This window comes from Macaca thibetana, chromosome 4, assembly GCF_024542745.1.
Source record: "Macaca thibetana thibetana isolate TM-01 chromosome 4, ASM2454274v1, whole genome shotgun sequence".
Lineage (NCBI taxonomy): Eukaryota > Metazoa > Chordata > Mammalia > Primates > Cercopithecidae > Macaca > Macaca thibetana.
Genome location: NC_065581.1, coordinates 27771866 through 27783641, shown reverse-complemented (window position 1 = coordinate 27783641; position 11776 = coordinate 27771866). Strand labels below are relative to the sequence as shown.

At 35.7% G+C, this 11776-nt stretch overlaps 1 pseudogene; it reads right to left on the bottom strand.

Moving 5' to 3' along the window:
- Positions 1-1454, bottom strand: LOC126952033 (olfactory receptor 2B6-like; annotated as a pseudogene).
- Positions 1455-11776: the final 10322 nt, after the last annotated feature.

Here is an 11776-nt window from a genome sequence, read left to right as displayed (position 1 = left end):
TCAAGGAAATTTTATTTGAGGGAGATTACAATTGTTCTCTACAGTAATGACAAAAGTAGGACAACTTGCAGAGAAATTAGTAAGCTAAGTAAACATTTTGTCTTTAGCAAAGCTTATCATTTGCATGTTTCTTATTTCTTGATTAGAAGACTCTTGCAACCAACCTTTTAAAGGCTTCCTTTACCTCTTTGTTCCTAAGTGTATATATAAGGGGATTCAGCATGGGTGCAATGATTCCATAGAAGAGAGAAACCATCTTTCCTCGGTCCTTGGAGCGGGGTGAAGGTGGTTGCACGTACACGGAGATAGCTGTACCATAAAAAAGTGACACCACAATTAGATGGGAACCACATGTCCCAAATGCTTTTTGTCGACCTTCAACAGACTGTATCCTCAACACTGCTCGCACAATAAAAGCGTATGATATAAGGATGAGTGTTAGGGGTATTAGATGGAAGAGCACACTGACAAGGAATAGTTCAGCCTCATTTGCTGTTGTCTCAACATAGGATAACTTGAGCAGTGCAGGGACTTCACAGAGAAAGTGATCTATCACATAAGGGTCACAGAGTGGCAGCTGGAGAGTCAGGGTAGACAACCACACTGAGTTACCAAAATCAGTAATCCAGGATGCAGCTGCCAACTGGAGACAGAGTCTCTAGTGCATGATAACTGAGTAATGGAGAGGCTGAAAAATAGCTACAAACCTATCAAGGGACCTGACAGCCAGGAGAAGACATTCAGTAGCCCCCAAGGCCAGAAATATGAAAAGCTGAGCTACACAGCCGCCATAACTGATTACTTTTCTGATGATGCATAAATTTACTAGCATTTGTGGGACTGTACATGTGGTGTAGCAAAGATCCAGGAGTGACAGATTGATAAGAAAAAAATAGGCCGGGCGCGGTGGCTCAAGCCTGTAATCCCAGCACTTTGGGAGGCCGAGACGGGTGGATCACGAGGTCAGGAGATCGAGACCATCCTGGCTAACACGGTGAAACCCCGTCTCTACTAAAAAAATACAAAAAAATAGCCGGGCGAGGTGGTGGGCGCCTGTAGTCCCAGCTACTCGGGAGGCTGAGGCAGGAGAATGGCGTGAACCCGGGAGGCGGAGCTTGCAGTGAGCTGAGATCCGGCCACTGCACTCCAGCCTGGGCGACAGAGCGAGACTCCGTCTCAAAAAAAAAAAAAAAAAAAAAAAAAAAGAAAAGAAAAAGAAAAAAATACATAGGGGTATGGAGTTTGGAGTCCAGGCGTGACACTAGAATAATGGTCAGATTGCCAAAGATGGTCATGACGAAAGAAATCAAGAAGACCACAAAGAGTAGAAATTCCAGCCAAGGTCGATCTGAGAAATCCAGCAGAATAAACTCCTGTATGATGCTCTTATTTACCCAATTCATGATCAATGTTTCAACTCTTGGTTTCCTGAAACAGAAAAATTCAGGAAGTCAATTAACACCCATTTGTTGACTATTTCAGTTACTTATAGTCATTTTACTACCTGTTTGAAGATATTTACAGAATTGATATTGCTTGTTTTATAACATGAAAAATATACAGCTGAAAATGCTCATAATTACCAAAGTGTTTCTAAAATTTAATCTTTTTATATCTGTATCATCACTGCAAAAGTGAAAGCTGAAATGTAAAAAGTAGATTCCTGATTTAAACAACTATCACAAAATTTGTTCTTTGATTTTTTGTCGTTTGGTTAATCTTTCTAATACTTTCCACATAGATAGCTATTTTTAGATTCAGTCATAATCCCTAACACATTTTTTTTCACTCTAATTTCTCAATGCTAAGGAAACTGTCTTGTCATCTGAAACAAAGAATTTGTTAGTTTCTTACTTTTTTTTATTTCAATAGGTTTTTGGGGAACAGGAGGTGTTTGGTTACATGAATAAGTTCTCTAGTGGTTATTTCTAAGATTTTGGTGCACCCATCACCTGAGCAGTGTATACCGTACCCAGTGTGTAGTCTTTTATCCTTCAGCTCCCTCCCGCCCTTTCCCCCAAGTCCCCAAAGTCCGTTGTGTCATTCCTCAGCTTAGTTCCCACTTATCAGTGGGAACATACAACGTGAAACAATTAAAATTATTTAGACCACCTCAAAAACTATACATATAGGCTTTAGCAAGCTATTAGACACATCTCAAGGAAACATCTTTTGCCTTCTAGGACTTTATCAAATCAGAATAAAAAGACAATAGCATGGAATTTGGAGGCAGATAATCTGGGTCCATGTCCCTACTAAATAAGTCATTAGTTACATCCTCCTGGGATTACTTCTTACTCTTTGTGAGCTTCAAGTTTCTCATCTATAAAATGAGTATTAATAGTGCCTTCCTGGGATAGTGGTACAAAGTATAGACAAAAGGAACTGTAGTCATCTTCTGATGCTCAGAGAAAAATTATGTATAATTTTCAGAACTCTAAATGTCCCAGGGTTGCCAATAAAAAATGACTCTGTGAGTTAAAATTTATCTTCTTATTCTCTCCACAGCTCCAGTACCATCAACTTTAACAACAGAGATAATAGTAACTATCTGATGTGAAGTATAAATGTGATCTTTAATGTAAATTGCCTGGCATAATGGCACACAGCAATGTGAATGAAAGTATCATATGATACAGGAACTCTGAGACATTCAAGGCAGAGGCTGTTCAGAGTCCTAAATTTGCTAAGTACTAATATAAGTCAAAGCTACCCGTTAAAAATTTCCAAGTCATCTATCTTGCTAACGCCACCCTCTATTGTTTTATTATTATTTTGTTAGTGTAAAAGTGTAAGTTTAAGGATAAGATCACAAATTTTAAATTATTATTCAATATGTATTTTAATTTTGCTCACTTATTCTACAGTTCTTAGTATAGAATGGGAGGGAAAGCTTTTATAGCCTCTCAAATGAGTCCCAATGCTATGCAGCTGTCAATAAAATTAAGAATGTGGTATAGATATAAATTCAGATATAGCTATAAATGTACAAAAATACTCAAATCCTCAAGGAAAAAAACAAGTTCCTGAACATGTATTTAGCATGCGTCCCTGTGTTTACATAGGGAATATAATATATTGTTCATATTCATATATGCATAAAATTACCTGGAAGGATACAGACATGTTAAAAGTTGTTACTTCTGGGGAATGGAAATAGAAAGAGGGAGAAAAATCAGATTTTGATATTTGACTTTATCCTTGCTCTTTCTAATTTTTAATAAATATTATAATGCCTTTTATTATTAATAAAAATTATATATTACATAATTACTTTAAGTGAGGACACATTCATACTGTATGTTTTACTATAAAGACAAGCATTGCTTTAGACTTTATAACTGAAACAATCTTATATGAATTTAGACTTTTATCTCTTAACAGATTTTTAAAAAAGAATCTACATTAATCTACATGGACATTTTCTAAAGACTGGACTGCAGGGGCATTGGGCATTCGGCATCTTATTGACAAAAAAAATTGAAAAAGGTTGCCACTCATTATAGGAATTCTGAAAAGCAGAACAAGTGGAATCCATAGAAAGAGATTTCACAAGTTCACAATTTCCTTGAGTTAACAAGTGTTGGAAAATACCCTCAGTCTATATAATTAGGGTGACTGACTGCATATCTCAGTTTGCCCAGGACTGCGAGTTTACTCCTGCTGTTCTGACACAATTACTAATAGAACCGCTCAATCTTCAAAAGGGTTCATGTTTGGGTGATAAGTTATAAGTCTCTCTAGCTGTAATATTGGAGACTAAAATAATTTTCAAATTATTGTTCAAGAGATACCTCATCACTGAGGACACTGCATATGCTTTCTCCTTACTTGTGCCAGTGGCTTTCCCTGACCAGCCCTGTATCTGGCATTTCTCTGCCTAGAATTCAGCCAAAAACAAACTCTCCAAGAAGCCCTGACTAATGACAATTCTAGAAGGGAGGAATTCAATTAACTTCTCACCCTTTCTCACTGAGGTTCAGCAATTACAAAAGTATTAAATGCACTTCTGTTATAGGTAATGTCCATGATCCGCAGCAGTAAGGGAAATTTTGCCCCAAATTTCTCCTGCAGGAGAAGAAAAGTACTGGGGAGACTGTAGTGCAACTCATTCTTATATTCTGCTCTGCTCATTTTTGGGGCAAAATTTCCCCATCTTTCAAATATCTAGTAACCTCAATACATATCCACTCTAAAAAAGAGAACTTTTGTTAAAAAGTTGAAAAATTGGCTGGGCGTGGTGGCTCATGCCTGTAATCCCAGCACTTTGGGAGGCTGAAGTGGGTGGATCACCTGAGGTCAGGAATTCAAGACCAGCCTGGCCAACATGGTGAAACCCCGTCACTACTGAAAATACAAAAATTAACTGGGTATGGTGGCACATGCCCGTAATCCCAGCTACTCGGGAGGCAGAGGCACGAGAATTACTTGAACCTGGGAGATGCAGGTTGCAGTGAGCTGAGATCGTGCCACTGCATTCCAGTCTGGGCAACAGAGTGAGACTCCATCTCAAAAAAAAAAAAAAAAAATGTTGAAATATTATCTTGCACACAGAAGTTTCAAGTAATTTGAATTGTTATTCTTATCACTATCATTGGATTGGAAGGACTTGTTAACAATGGAAACAAGTAGGAAACTTGTATCTCGGAAATCCTTGCAGATAACATAACCAGTTATTTCACGGATTACACCTGTGCTGATGGTGGTGCCCAGTCATGGCTGACACCTCAAAAGGCTATTCCTCTGGTCCTGAATAGAATTCTGTTTACAGCATCTTCGGAAGATATCATTCTCATTTTGAGTTAACAAGCTTTCCTTTGGTCAAGATAGGAACATATTTTAATAATGCGAGACAAAAGGGATCAGATAGCATAGCAACTGTGTTACAACTGCAGGTAAGAAAAAGTGAGTATTGGGCCAGGTGTAGTGGCTCCTGCCTGTAATCCCAGCGGGAAGCTAGGGCAGATTGCTTGAGTCCAGGAGTTCATCCTGGGCAACATGTTAAAACCCTGTCTCTACCAAAAATACAAAATCAGCTGGGTGTAGTAGCATGTGCCTATAGTTTCAGCTACTCAAGAGGCTGATGTGGGAGGATTGTTTGAGCCCAGGAAGTTAAGGCTGCAATGAGATATGACTGCATCACTGCACTCCAGCATGGGCAACAGAGACCTTGTCTCAAAAAAAAAAAAAGCAAAAACAAAAGTGAGTATTGTAAAAAGCAAGAGCTGAAAAGGTTTATTTGGACTTTTAGAACTTTTATCTACATATAACTCAGGATATTTCAATTTTATTGCCCGAATAAATACAATCACCACCCATTTGCTTGTATATTAGTTGGGATTGCATCCATCAGCTACATACTGAAGTCTTTCAGTACATGGCTGACAGAGGATTCAGAATAATGAGGTTCAGCAAAGTCCTGAAAATTTTATTTTAAGCTGTTTACTATGGAATGAGCATTGAGATAAGAAATATGACAACAGCTGTAGTTTAGATGCTGCTACTAAGTCACTTCACAACTGGGCAAGTTACTCAATGACTTTGGGAAGCAGTTTAATCTATTGTAACACCAGAGTTTTCTGTTTTCCACTCGATATAAAAATTGTTTGCTTCTAAGTTTTCTATAATTATCATACCTCTGAGAATGTATAAAAAGCTTTAAAAATACTACAGTGAACCCCCATGTTCCTGCTGGAGTATAAGGATAAATACTAGGAGTAATTTTTTCACACAACAGTGCAATTTGGCTTAGAATAGATGAAAAGTTTGCCAATATTTTTTGTCTGTTTCACAAAAGGTTAATTATTCAGGTGGAAATCTGAATCTAGGGGTTCAGAGAGATTATTTTCGCAGGCTAGTACATAGCAGACAGAAGGCTTGAATCCAAGACTGCTCTGCTCTAAAGTTTTAATTTCCAGTACAGTTAACAAAACATTGCAAATAGTAGTATAAAACAAATAAATGGAATTAAGAAACTGGAGCCTTAGTCAAATTTTTCTAAGTGAGATAATCATAAACAGTCCATAAGTGCTCAAAACACCCAAATTTTAGCAAGTTTTATATAATAAATTTCTGAAATGTGTTCTACCTACCTCTATTTTAAGCATTAGTGATAGGATGATTTGTGTGTCCAAGAAGCTTTAAATTCAAATAGGATGAAATGGAAGCATGCAGATTCAATAACCTCTTCATAAGCTATTAATTGTAAAACTGATATAGTGAAGTTTGTTCACTTTTCCCTTGTTTCACTCTGTAAGTGGCAAATTACAAGATCTCCATTCAGGATTAATTTAGAAAATATAAGAGTAGGTACAAAGCATTACAGATAATCCTACATGTTTTTCTGATATTATATTACCAAGTAAGAAGGTATTTATTCGTCTTTCCAGAATTCTCCTCACCGGGTTTACAAAATAAATGAGAGGGATAGGAAACTTTATTTTCGAATGTTGGGTGTGCTGTGGCTTACAGGGGAAGATAACAATCCTCATGTGGTTTATGGTAATTGACCATGATACCTGATGAGAAGAGAGAAGGAGGAGATCTCTGTGATGTGATACTTCATTTTAGTTTAGATTTTCTCCCTAATGCCCTTTCTCTGGGGATTGTCTCCTCAATTGTTTCTGAGACAAAAGGGAATGACAGTAGGAACTAAAATACTTTACCAAATAAAGTCTGGATTTTGTGCCACCAAACTGAGTGTTCGTTTCCTTTTTGCTAAGCAAGTTCTGTCAAGCCACAGAAAATTGTCCATTTACTCTGAAATCCTGAGGTCAATTATTATGCAATAAAATAGGCTTCCAGTTAATTTGATGTAGAAATATTTTTACCTTGATTTACATAAAGTAGTTTTCTTCATTATGTATCCAAATAGGTTTCTTTTCTTTCATAGATTTTGAATTTCTAGCCTTAGTTAAAAAACTCTTCTTCAGTTCAATGTAATTTCCTAGATATTTTTCCAAGATTAAAAAAAGATTTATATTTTTCTATAGTTTTTTCTATACAGGATTTGTTTTTATACATTCTAATATGTAGTTTCATCAGCTTTTAAGGATGAGTAGATATGAGAAAATATATTTTCTCATATGGTTATGAAAAAGGTTGGTATCTATAAGTAGAGTTTTTATAAAGCCCAAGAAAAATACAAATAACACAACTGAAAAATGCTAAATGATATGACCATATATATACTGTGAACTCAGAATAGAAAATCTATATATGATTTTAAATTCCCAAATATTCAGACAAATATATTAAAGTAGTAATGATGAGTCACTTATCAGACTGAAAAAACAATGTAACTAGCAGTAACTCCTATTTCTAATGTTGCTGAAGGGAAAAGGCTCTCATAAATTATGGTTAGAAATTCAAAGTGTCACTGACATTTTAGAAATAAATAGGGCAGTTAATCTTGAAAAAAATATTCTACTCATCAACATAGCAATGCCATTCATGGAAATCTATCCTATGGAGTAAATTTACCAGTACACAAATCATAGAAATAATGATTTTTATTGTAGCAATGTTTGTGGTGGCCAAAGTAGAGAAAAAATTAGTTTCTCAATAGGAAATTGACTAAGTAATTAACCTAATCCAGAAGTATTTGCCTGTGATGTTGCTGAGTGAGAAAATGAAGATGTAAAAAGGAATAAATAACATGATCTTAATTACATAAACAATAACTTTATGTATTGTGCACCTGCATGGAATTACATGAGAGTGAAGAATAATAAAGAATACTTATTAGCTCCTTCATGTGGGCAATCTGAAGAGGGCAGAGGCTGACAACTGTGAAGGGAGAAGGAAGGGGCATCAAGTAAACCAGGGAAAAAGAGTAAGATGTAATCCACAAAAAATAATGCATACCATTTAAAACCTTCCCAAACTAGTAACAGTGCTTATCACTGAAAGTAAGAGTGAGCATGAGGGCGGGATTAATCAGGGGAAAATGTTTATAATGTTGAATTTTCTTTTTTCCCATAAATGCTTATAATAGATAATTTAAGTAAAGGGAATAGTATTTAAAGAAAAAAAAAAAAACACCAAAAAACAGAGGGTTAAACAAATAAGAAAATAAAGACAAATCTTTAGTTTGCAGAATGAACCAAGGTAAATAAACTAAAAAATTTCAGTAGTCCTTAAAGTGAAAAATTAAGAAATAATGCTCAGTTATCAAGGGACTGGAAACAGGGGAGAATCTGCAGTTTAATACTACTACTACTAATAATATCAATGTTTACTATCCTTACAATGTCTTACATTTGTATCCTTACATTTCTATCCTTACAATTGCTACACTTTATTTTTTTTAATGTGGAAATGGAGGCTTAGAGAGGTTAAACAAACTTCCTAAATTAACATAATTTGTTAGGAAACCTAGATCTACTATGAATCTACATTTTTGTTCAAGTTTAATTTCTCCTCTTTGACTAATGCTTAAGGATGATTCTTGCCAAACTCACCACTCCCCATTTACCCTAATTTCCCAGAGGACTACTTACTTGATTAGTAGTGAAAGATCTCTTGAAACAATATAATTATAATTTTGTATATTAATTTATGACCATCTAATCAATTACCTCTCCTTATATCGGAATGAATTAGGCTTGGCTACAGTAATATTTTAGTGACTACCCTTGGGGGTTGGATCACTCAGGCTTAGCTCTCAGGAAGAACTTTGTATGTAAGGGGGAACTGAGCATTGAGAAAGATAAACCTTTAATAGTACTTTAGGAAATGCCAAGTATTAAATATCTGAGAGACTAGGTGAATATAGAATTTGAAAAACAGTGTATCAGAGCTAAACAAGAGAGGGTCTTGGGCTACTGCCACAAATGTGCATGGGTATTTGTGCTTGATTTAATGGTACCTGAGAACATAACATGTTCTCAACCCCAACCTCATTCTTAGTTTATATTTTCCCTTTTATGATGGGAAGGTCAGCAACATCATTATGTTTAGTATGTAGAAGCTCAGATAAAACTTGGAGCATTCTTGGATTAGATAGGTTTCCATGAACTGATATTATGACTCAACCAATTTTAGTTACTGCCCCCAAAATTAGAGTGGCATGATTCTGGAAGAATTTAGGCATTTTCATAAATGTAATTTTGGTACTTTATGCCTGTATATTGGGTATATGTAGAGTTCAGGGCAGGGTCTAGCTAGGCCTCCAAAAAGCAAGGATTCAAGAATGGAAGCTAGATACAAATGCATAGGAAAATTTGGAAAGGTGTGAGATTGGGAACCTTACAGATCTTATTGGCCTTAGAAATAGTATTCTAGTTTGTGAAAGCATAGGAATGTGTGAATGCTTTAGTGGGAGAGCTGAATAAATCCTTAGCAATATTTATCTCATTCTGATGCCTGTATTTGGTTGAAATATACTTTATACTATTCTTTGCACTGAATGTTTTGCAAAAATTATTGAGTGGAAATAAGTTCTTTCATGTACGTAAATGATGAATGCACTGCGGAAAGGAAAAGTAATGAGGGAGAACATCATGTTTTATATAAAATGCTCTGTCTTGCAAATTTGCTGAAAATTAGAATCAAATTCTATATCAATAAGGCAGGTGAGCCAGTTGTATTTTCTGTAAAAGAAATTCTATAACAGCAGAAAAGACTGAAGACGTTGGCTCACGTTAAGAGGAAATGAGGGTGGTGTGGGAAGAGGCTGAAATTCTACTATAATTATAAAATGCTCCATACTGAAATTCATAAGAATAATGATTTTAAAGCAGTGAATAGTAAGATCACATGATATGAGAAATATCTGAAGTAACTGAAGACAACAATAAGGTTTCCTTCAAGAAAGGACAGTCAAAAGAGTGATTCCCTTAATCTGATGCTGCAATTATCAAAAAGAAGTTATTTGGGTACAAAGATGAAAGTGTTCTTTTGAGGCTTCCTTTTAAAAATACCTCCAGTAGTGAAATCTGTCATTTTTATTGTCACAAAATCTTGATCAAATTATCTCCCTATTTCATTTTATTATTTGTCTGTTGCTGATATGTATAGATACAATCGATTTTTGTGCATTGATCTGTTTTCCAGTGACCTTCATGAACTCATTTAATTAGTCTAATAGTTTCTATGTAGACTCTTTTGCATTTGAACCCATACAATCATGTCATTGGGAAAAAATGATAATTATACTTCTTTCCATTTCTAGTGTATTTTATTTATTTTTCTTGTCTTATTACACAAACTAGGACCATCAGTATAATGCCAAAAAGAAGTGATGATAGTGGGCCTCTGTGTCTCATTCAATACTTTATAATTGTGTATGATATCTGCTGCAGATTTCTTGTAAGTATTCTTCATGAGCTTAAGGGAATTTTCACTATATTCCTAGTTTGCTAAGATTTAAAAAAATAAATAGGCATTTAATTTTATCAAATGCTTTGTCCAAATCTATAGAGATTTGCCAAAAATTTTTTTAATTGATAAATAGTATGAAATGATTTTCAGATGTTACACCACTCTATCCTGTGATAAACACCACCAGTGCAATATGCTATACTTCTTGTATAACACTAGATAAAATTGATTAACAATTGTTTAGGATTTTCATATCTAGGCTCACAAGAGATTGGTCCCTAGTTTTCCTTTCTTGCAATGTCGTTATCACATTTGGTATTTAAATTATGGTGGCCCTACAAAAGGGGTCATAAATTATATCTGCTATCTATTTTCAATATAATACTATGGAAGAAATAACCACAAAATCCCTGGGACATCCAAAAATAATTATTTTTGCTTAGAAGTCCCTGGTTTAGCTGAGTGGTTCAGTTCCTCAAGTCTCATGTATGTATCTGTGGACAATACAGTTTGGCACAATAATTTTGCTAGCCTTGGCTGAAGCCTCAGTTGAGAAAATTGGGCTAAAATAGCTCTACTCAGTGTATGTCATTTTTCACCTTGCTATCCTGAGCATGTTCTCAAGATAAAATTGGAGAAGCATGAAAGGGAGTTGGAACCATGCAAAGCCTCTGGCATATTCTGTGGACCAAAGAAGTCACAAAACAACTCAGATTCAAGGGCTCAGGGAATAGACTTTACTTCTTGATGGGAGATGCTACAAAGTTACATTGTAAGTGGCATAAATACACTTACAATATATATTTGTAAGTGTATTTATACTTACAAAGAGAGAGGGCTATAGAATTAGAAATATTTTTATAATCAATCTATCATAGTTAACAATCTTTTCGTATAAGAAATATGCTTACTTCTTTCCATGATCCCCAAAAGTCTGTCCAATCATGGCATCAGCCTCAAAGTCCAGGATCCTATGACCAGCATTGCGTTTGGATGCAGCTCCTCTTGATCTACAGACCTAGTCTCATAGATACTATGGTGCTCCACCCAGATAACGTCTTCAGGGCCAAGGCACTCATCCCCAAGGTCCTAAGATACTGATGACCGATGAATCATCCCTAGAAATTTCTTTGGCCATAGGGAAATGCCTTGGCCAAGGTTTTACCTCCTCCACGGTTTACAAAGACTCATCTTCTTTGCTTCTATTGGGAAAACTCTGAAAGGCCAGCTTAGCTCCTAAGCTCCCCATAAGACTTTGTGAGTTGCAGCCTCAGCTGTAAATGCATTTTGGATACTCCTCCAACGTATTTACCAATAGGGAAGGTTGCCATCTCTGAGTGGGCCCAAGAATAGGAAAAGGCTCTTCAGAAATTCCAGACTGCAACATAATTATAGTATTCCACAACTCTAGGCATCATGTGAAGCCACAGGTTAAACTCAAATAGTAGAATTG